This window comes from Vanacampus margaritifer, chromosome 8, assembly GCF_051991255.1.
Source record: "Vanacampus margaritifer isolate UIUO_Vmar chromosome 8, RoL_Vmar_1.0, whole genome shotgun sequence".
NCBI lineage: Eukaryota > Metazoa > Chordata > Actinopteri > Syngnathiformes > Syngnathidae > Vanacampus > Vanacampus margaritifer.
The window spans coordinates 15,318,979-15,327,640 of record NC_135439.1 but is presented as its reverse complement, the minus strand read 5'-3'; positions in this window follow the sequence as shown (position 1 = coordinate 15,327,640).

Sequence of the window (8,662 nt, the reverse complement as noted above, 5' to 3'; positions counted from 1 at the left end):
ATTCATTGTAAAATGATGCGCCTGCCAGGTGGCGACCGGGCTCAGCTGATACTTTCACTCACAAGGTATTAAATTCACTTTCGCCTTAAGTGACAGGCATGTTCCCCAGCTTTTCTTGGGCCAATGCACATATATTTTAAACATCTCACAGCACACCACCAAACAAAGATGTCACAAAAAACTATACTGAACAGATCTAGTCTAAATTTACTCACAAATGTGCTCAGTGTGAAATCTGAGCTTGTTTAGTCCAACACAAAGCTATTCTGTTACATCAACAAGTGGGTTCACAGGTTAATTGAATCTTCTGCCACCTAGTGGACGAGCACGTAACTGTTCTGACTAGCACAATACTATGCTGGCATCGATGTAATTACATTGTTTAATTTACTGCATCAGATTTACTCATCTCAAATGCAAATTATTATTGTTGTTGTCAACTAAATTTAAAGCAGCAGAGAATACGATACAGCTCTAATACTGGATAGCAATGGGATGTGCAGTTGTACCGGTATTTAAATTAATGATGAGTGTGTGTACAAATAAATTAATTGCTGATTAATTTCAGGTTTTGTTTTAAGTGTAACTTAGATGAAGAATAACACAAGTACACTGATCATGTAGATCCCACCACAATTAATTAGTAACGAGCAACGTAGTAGAAATGTATTTTAACATGATGAACACTAGGTGGCAGTACAGACCTGGAAAGTAGGCTACTGCATCAGTTTGTGCCTGTATACGATTTAGATTTGATTGTTTATAGTGCAAGGGGAAACGGTTTACAATGACTATAAAATACACATATTGAAGCTACTCTTTCATCTTAAATGGATTTACTTTTCTAGTTTCCTGTTAATGTAGACCCGTCCTTGTTCTGCCTCGAAGCCCTTCGAATGCATAACTGACCTCCAAACAACCCCCAAAACCTAATCAGTTGATGCTCCCGTACAATAAAATTCACGAATGGATGAATAATATGTTATGTGAGCCCGAGGTTCCACCTGGGAATCAACATACAATATTTATTGTCCCTCTAGTTTACTTAATATATTTGTTTACACTTGATCTTTCAGTGCAAGTGTATCAAATTGATGTATAGCTCTGCACAGGGCACATGCGAACTCGAGTGTGGGCATCGACGTGTCGATGCACTTAGCATTATTAAGTGATGCTTCCCACCAGTGTGAGGGGGAGGCTGTTTATAATCAAGTTTTTTTTCTTCCTGGTGCAGCAATCCAATTTACTCATATGGAGTAAGGGTTTTTGTGTGTGTTGTTTGCAGATGAAAATAAGCTTGTGATTGGATTTATTTGCTTGCTTGTGACTGTGTGCTGTGCATGCTCAGCTTTCTCTACAGATAAGTCAAATATGTTTGTCCTTAAAAGCTCACAACAAAAGGTATAAGTACTTAAAAATGTTTTTTAATGTGTACTCTTAAACATCCCTGTTTGTGTTAGATGAAGAATTCAAGAACGTCTACTAAAACGTTTGCATACGTGTCGGGACTCGAATATGTAAGATTCCTCAAGACCACAAAGGAGGAGCAAATCTTCTATCTAAGATTCTTTAAGACCACAGAACGAGTGGATGATGCTCACCAAGTTAGATCAGACCACAAAACAATTTAAAAAGGAATGTGCATTTCCCGAGATTATGTCCAAATGAAGAACGTGGTTGTGGAAAGTGGTGAATGTAAATGTTCACCCAAGAGAACATCAATCAATTGTTAGCAAGATTGCGCTGCAAGGAGCCACCATAACTTTGAACCGCTTCGCTTTGCCACGATGTTTTGGACAATTCTATGGGAATATTTTTGGGAAGGCACCGCACTGTCCCAATTCCCAAAGTTATGTTTGGATGAGTTTGGGGCTGAACAGAACAGCGGCTTTGTCCCTGTTTTGATCACAAGATTTTTCAAATCTATTTTTAACTCATTCACTGCCATTGACGGCTATAGACGTCATAAATTCATTTTAACTTTCTATTTAACATTTTTTTCCACTTTTGTTAACAAGTGTAAAAACCTAGATTTTTTTTTACTGTATTAGAACAGATATACAATTTGTGATTAATCATGAGTTAACTAGTGAAGTAATGCGATTAATTACGATTAAAAATTGTATTCACCTGACACCCCTAATTTTTAATTATATTTTCTTTTTAAAAATAAATAAATAATTGTATTTTTTTTTCCAATTTTTAATAATCTTTTTTTTTTTTTAAAGAAAAGATTATCAAAAAATTAGGGGTGTCAGGCGATTACCATTTTTAATCGTAATTAATCGCATTACTTCACTAGTTCACTCACGATTAATCACAAATTTTATATCTGTTCTAATACAATAAAAACAATTCTAGGTTTTCACACTTGTTAACAAAAGTGGAAACAAATGTTAAACAAATAGAAATAGTTAAAATGATTTTTTGACGTCTATAGCCGTCAATGGCAGTGAATGAGTTAAAGGGGGAAGTCAACCTTAAACAACTTTCTTGACAATAATATGTTATATGTGACCTCACCAGTCTAAACAGGACATTCTGATTAAGTCAAGTATTACATTCGGGGAATATGAGTTATGAAGCAAAATCCAGCCGTTTTTATCCATCTCAGGATGCGGCCATTTGCTGTCATCTGAAGATGACATCACAGTTGCTCAGGGCTCAGGCAACGACCAATCACAGCTCACCTGTTTTCTGAAGCTGAGCTGTGATTGGTTGTTACCTGAGACCTGTTGTGATGATCACTCGACAGCAAGTGGCAAAATGGACACCTTTGCTGCCTCACTCATATTCCATGAACGCAATATTAAAATTTATTCACTGCCATTGACGGCTATAAACGTCAAAAATTCATTTTAACTATTTCTATTAGTTTAACATTTTTCCCACTTTTCTTAACAATAGTATGAAACCTAATTTTTTTTTACTGTACATTTAAAACAGATATGAAATTTGTGATTAATTGCAAGTTAACTAGTGAAGTCATGCGATTATGATTAAAAACATTAATTGCCTGACGCCCCAAATTTTTAATAATCTTTGTTTTGTTTTTTTATCCATTCACTGCCATTGACGGCTCTAAACGTCAAAAATTCATTTGAACTATTTCTATTTGTTTAACATTTGTTTCCACTTTTGTTAACAATAGTATGAAACTTAGAATTTTTTTATTGTACATTTAGAACAGATGTAAAATTTGTGATTAATCGTGAGTTAACTAAAGTCATGCGATTAATTACAATTACAAATTTTAATCGCCTCTTGCCTTTAATTTTTAATAATCTTTAAAAAAAAAAATGAATTTATGGCAGTAAATGAGTTAACCAGGATACCGTATTTAGACTAATGGGGCTGCCTAGTACATATTATTATTAAGAAAATCTTTTTGGGTTGACTTCCCTTAAAAGCAACTAACAAAAACATACAACTGTACCATTTCTCGATCCACATCTGATGCATTACAACTGCATCCCCTGAACTCTTGAATCTACTAACGGTGACATCATTCAACACATTGACAATCATTTAAAGGCAACGATGTCATGCCATTGCTTCAAACACTCACTAAGCATATGATGTTTTGATGATGATGCACCGTGAGATTGATAACAGATCTGGGCACATTTTTTGGTATTAAAAAAAAGAAAGAAATTCAAATTACAACTAAAAAGCAGCATTGAAATCTTTCAAGCCACATCTCACAAAGCTCAGAAAACAACAACAACCATGAACGCTAACGCTATGCGTCATGTACCCAGCCAGTCTGCCAACTCATTCCTATGGACTATATAAAAACCTCATCTGATACAATAATCCGCTTCTCCAGGTAAACGATTTCATTGTTGACTAAAGTGCATGATTGTTTGATATGATGTTTTTATTGTTCACCTTTGGGGAAAAAATTAACAAAATTTACCTGCATAAATCTAAATTGAGCGCTTAGGCTCAAAATCAAAAGTTCAGCGGTGGTCAACTTGGGAAGCTGAAACCGAAAAATACATTGGAAGCTCAGAATTTAAAACCAAATTGTTATTAAACACATATTTTTATCATGTATAAGTAAAATCCCACCTAACACGCCGGTTTTGCTTTTTGTTGGTCTTTTTTTTTGGGGGGTAATTCAACGTCTCGACCACAGAAAGCTGCCAGTGCAAAGTGCAAAAGTGAGATGATGACCTTTGAACCCCAAATGGAAGTTGTTGCAAAATGACGACAAAAGTGGTTCTTGCATCTGTGTCAGGGCTGCTCAGTACAATATTTGTCAATAACAAAAAGTCAGCTGTCATAATGTGAAGGGGTGCACACAATAATTTACCGCTTCTTTATCATCACAAATAATTTCCAACACAGGTTAAGACAGCTAATGAGGAGTAAGCAACTAATAGCTTTTAAGTTTGGAGATACATTGGTAATTTATTTTTTACAATTGTTCATTTGTCACACTGCATTTTCAAATGACCTTAGACAAATTTCCGTCTACACTTGAGTGTCATCAAAGGGTGAGTAATTTTATTCTAATTTAGTCTTATTATGCAAACTGATGTCACATAAAGGATTTTACGCACAGTTTATAAAGGTTGTATGATGATTTATTTTTATTTTCTGTGGTTGTGGAGCGTGAGGTCAACTCGCGCCCAACAATGTCACGGTTAATCTGTAATTGATCGTTTTTCTGTATTGCGGCTGAACAGTGAATAGCAGCTAGTGAAATAGTTTGCAGGTAAACAATTAGAAAAGCTATGGATTTATTTAATTAAACCGGACCAAATGTTAACTCAATCACTGCCATTGACGGCTAAAAACGTCAAAAATTCATTTGAACTATTTCTATTAGTTTAACATTTCTTCCCCCACTTTTGTTAACAAGAGTATGAAAACCTAGAATTTTTTTATTGTACATTTAGAACAGATATGAAATTTGTGATTAATCGTGAGGGAACTAGTGAAGTCATGCAATTAATTACGATTAAAAACTTTAATTGCCTGACACCCCGAATTTTTTATCTTTTTTAATTTTTTTATTATTAATTCGCTGCCATTGACGGCTATAGACATAAAAAAAATCATTTTAACTATTTCTATTAGTTATCTAACATTTTTTCCCCACTTTTGTTAGCAAGAGTATGAAAACCTAGAATTTTTTTATTGTAAATTTAAAACAGATATGAAATTTATGATTAATCGCGAGGGAACTAGTGAAGTCATGCAATTAATTACGATTAAAAACTTTAATTGCCTGACACCCCTGAATTTTTTATCTTTTTATTTATTTATTATTCATTCACTGCTATTGACGGCTATAAACGTCAAAAAATCATTTAAACTATTTCTATTAGTTTAACATTTTTTTCCCACTTTTGTTAACTAGAGTATGAAAATGTAGAATTTTTTTATTGTACATTTAGAACCGATATACAATTTGTGATTAATCATGAGTTCAGTAGTGAAGTCATGCAATTAATTACAATTAAAAAATGTAATCGCCTCTTGCCCCTAATTTTTAATAATCTATTTTTTTCATGAATTTATGGCAGTGAATGAGTTTAATATTAGTTAATTTTCCAACACTTGAATTCAAGTTCTCTTGATCTAGTTTTAGGACTTACATAAAATGGGAAATGTATGCAGAAAAAGAGTAAGTCGCCCAGAGTTTACAAACTTTCAAGCTCCCCAGTTCTCTTTCTATCCCCTTTGGACCTATCCGGTGTGTCAACACAAAGAAGCTTTTCTACTAGCTCAGCATCTCCTCCTGCATGGCTGCTTTAAAGACTGTTTCCATAGAAACAAGGTGCAGAATGCCCCTTAGAGATAGAAGGCAGGACGATGGATGGGATATCAGAATTTTAGCACAAAGTCACATCAACTAAATACACCTGTCATTTAGTATTTACTGTGTATCTTATCAAACAGCCACAATGCAGCATTGTCAAAATTTGACAGTTTTTTCCCCCCAAATATTAAATAAATGTTCTGGATAAAATAAAACAATCCAGTGATGTAACTTTAACATAAAGTAATACAATTGTCAACAACACAATCTTTTAAGAGTAAACCTGTAAAGGAAAGAAATCGCCACCAATATAGATTAAAGAATTTACTCTTGCGATTTATATTCAACCTAAAAAAAAAAAGGTTTAGATACTATAGATCACACTATATTAATGGAAAATTTTAAATTATATGGTGGCATAAGAAGTTTAGCACATAAATGGCAGAAAAGAGTTGACAGAAATCACTAGTATGAGCAGTTGTGCACCTTAACCTAAAGTTAAACGAGGTGAAAATAACTCACGGTGTACCCCAAGGGTCTGTGCCAAGTCCTAAAATATTCATACTGTATATTATTTGCTGTGTCTCTAAAAATAAAAAAAATAAAAAAGCTATATTTGCTGGGCGAAAACCTCAAGCAGCTTCTGAATACTATGGAAGAAGTATAACAAATTTATATATGTATAAAGATAAAGAAAACTGTTTTGACACTGACAAAAAAATCTTTGAATGTAAACAAAACGAAATATACTGGCACCAATTGCAATAGTTTAGTTTAAAGAGGTGTGAAATTGAACAGCGCCAGGTTGAGAGCAGTTTCTAATATTTTGCTCCTCTTGTTCAAAATAAAATTACCAAAATGTTTGAAACCCTTTTCAACATGATGCAGCACAATTTAATTTTATGAGGTAGTTTTTGAATTGATTGGGGAGAAAAAAATCACACACAAAAAAAAACAATAACAACAGATGTATTGTACTGATTTGAATTGCCATATGGAAATTACATTAAAAAAAAAATTAAATCCCATTTTCATTTATTTATGTAATAAAAAAAACACCTGACTTCCACTTATATTCCACAGTCCATAGGTTCCAATTGTCCATAGGTGTAAATGGTTGCTTAATGACGACCAGTTCAGGGTGCACCCCGCCTCTCGTCTGAAGTCAGCTGGGATAGCTGGGAAGTCAGTTCTCCCGTGACCCTAGTGAGGATTAGCAGTCTAGAAAATGGAAGGTCACTGCAGTACAAGCTTGTTGCTACAGCTGTGGGGGCTTTTGGCCTTCTCGTCTGTGTCATGTGACACAGATGGACTCTATTAGTCTTTTGTGAATGAGAGTGAGAGGGACTTGCCAAGAGTTTGTAGCTGACCATCAGGGAACAACTGCTCATTGTTGACTTTGTACGCTGAACACGCACATATAGACACAAACAGTGACACACACGCACACTTGTAGTGGAGTAGTAAGTCAGTCAATGAGTGAAACTCCCGAGGCCACTGCAGCCATTATGATCATCCCTGCAGCTTTTGAACCAGCCGCCATGCGGGGAGCATCCGAGGCTGGGCAGATATGGAGCAAAGTGTGGGTCAGCTTGTGTGTGGCACGAGAGCCGGAATGCTCATCCATAGCGTATCATGTTTATTACTTATAGGGTGGGTGAGCTAACGTGTTTTTGGTTTAGTTTGATGCAAGTGGTTTGTAGGGGCATTCAAAATTGAATTTATGGTTGGTTGTTTTTATTGTAAACTAAATAAAATGTTCTTTATCTTATAAAGGTCAATAAAATTAATTATAATTACAGTTCACACGATGCAATTCAAAAAAAGAATGATCGTGATTTTGTTATTAAACTGGAAATATTTTACATTAACATTTAATTAATTTAGTTTTTACCTCATTTACAAATTACCTGGGCTTGATTTTAACAATCAAATGTTTCCCTATAGTGCAAATGTTTTCCCACCTCTAATGTACACAAGGCTATTGATATGGTATACAGCAGGGATGGGCAACTGGCAAAAAATAAAATTATATATAAATAAATAATAAAAAATACAAATAATGATAAAATAAATAAATAAAATAATTTATACTAAATTACTCAATAAAATATTTTTTTTACAACCCCCCACAAATCATTAAAAAAAATGCTGCTAAACATTCAATAATATTTCCCCCCCACATATACGAGGGTGCGTGGGGGGGGGGGGAAGAAATATATATAATACAAAATATAAAAAATACAAATAATGATAAAATAAATTTAAAAATCAATCAATAAATATAATAATTTATACTAAATTACTCAATATTATTATTATTATTATTTTTACAAACCCTCACAAATCATTAAAAAAAATGCTGCTAAACATTCAATAATATTTTCACCCCACATATACGAGGGTGTGTGGGGGAAAAAGAACAATATATATATAAAACTGAGAACAATGAAAACAAATCAGCAATGATGCGAACTCTTGGGGGGCCAAAGTACGGCGATTCTAGTCTTAAAGGATCTTTGTGCAGTTTGTCACTTTTTGACTCGCGACTCCCACTTCTGGTGTAACTGCAGCATCCGTCAGGCTCGTTCATAGTGCGTGTGCGAGTATGTACACAATCTTAAAGTGACAGCCACAGTTGACTAACGAAGACATGACATCAAATGAGGTAAGAAAAACTCTGCCCCTCCCCTCATCAAAGAAACTGTGGAATGTGAGGGCCCGCACACTCTACTATATAGGGAAGATAAAAGCTGATAGGTGCAGTCAGAGTAAAACAGTCAGGGCTCTTCGTACTCATCTGGCCATTGGTGAAGCCTGCATGATGTAGAAAAAGCTTTAATGTTACCTTTTTAAACGGCACAATGCACCTTTAAGTTGTAATATCAC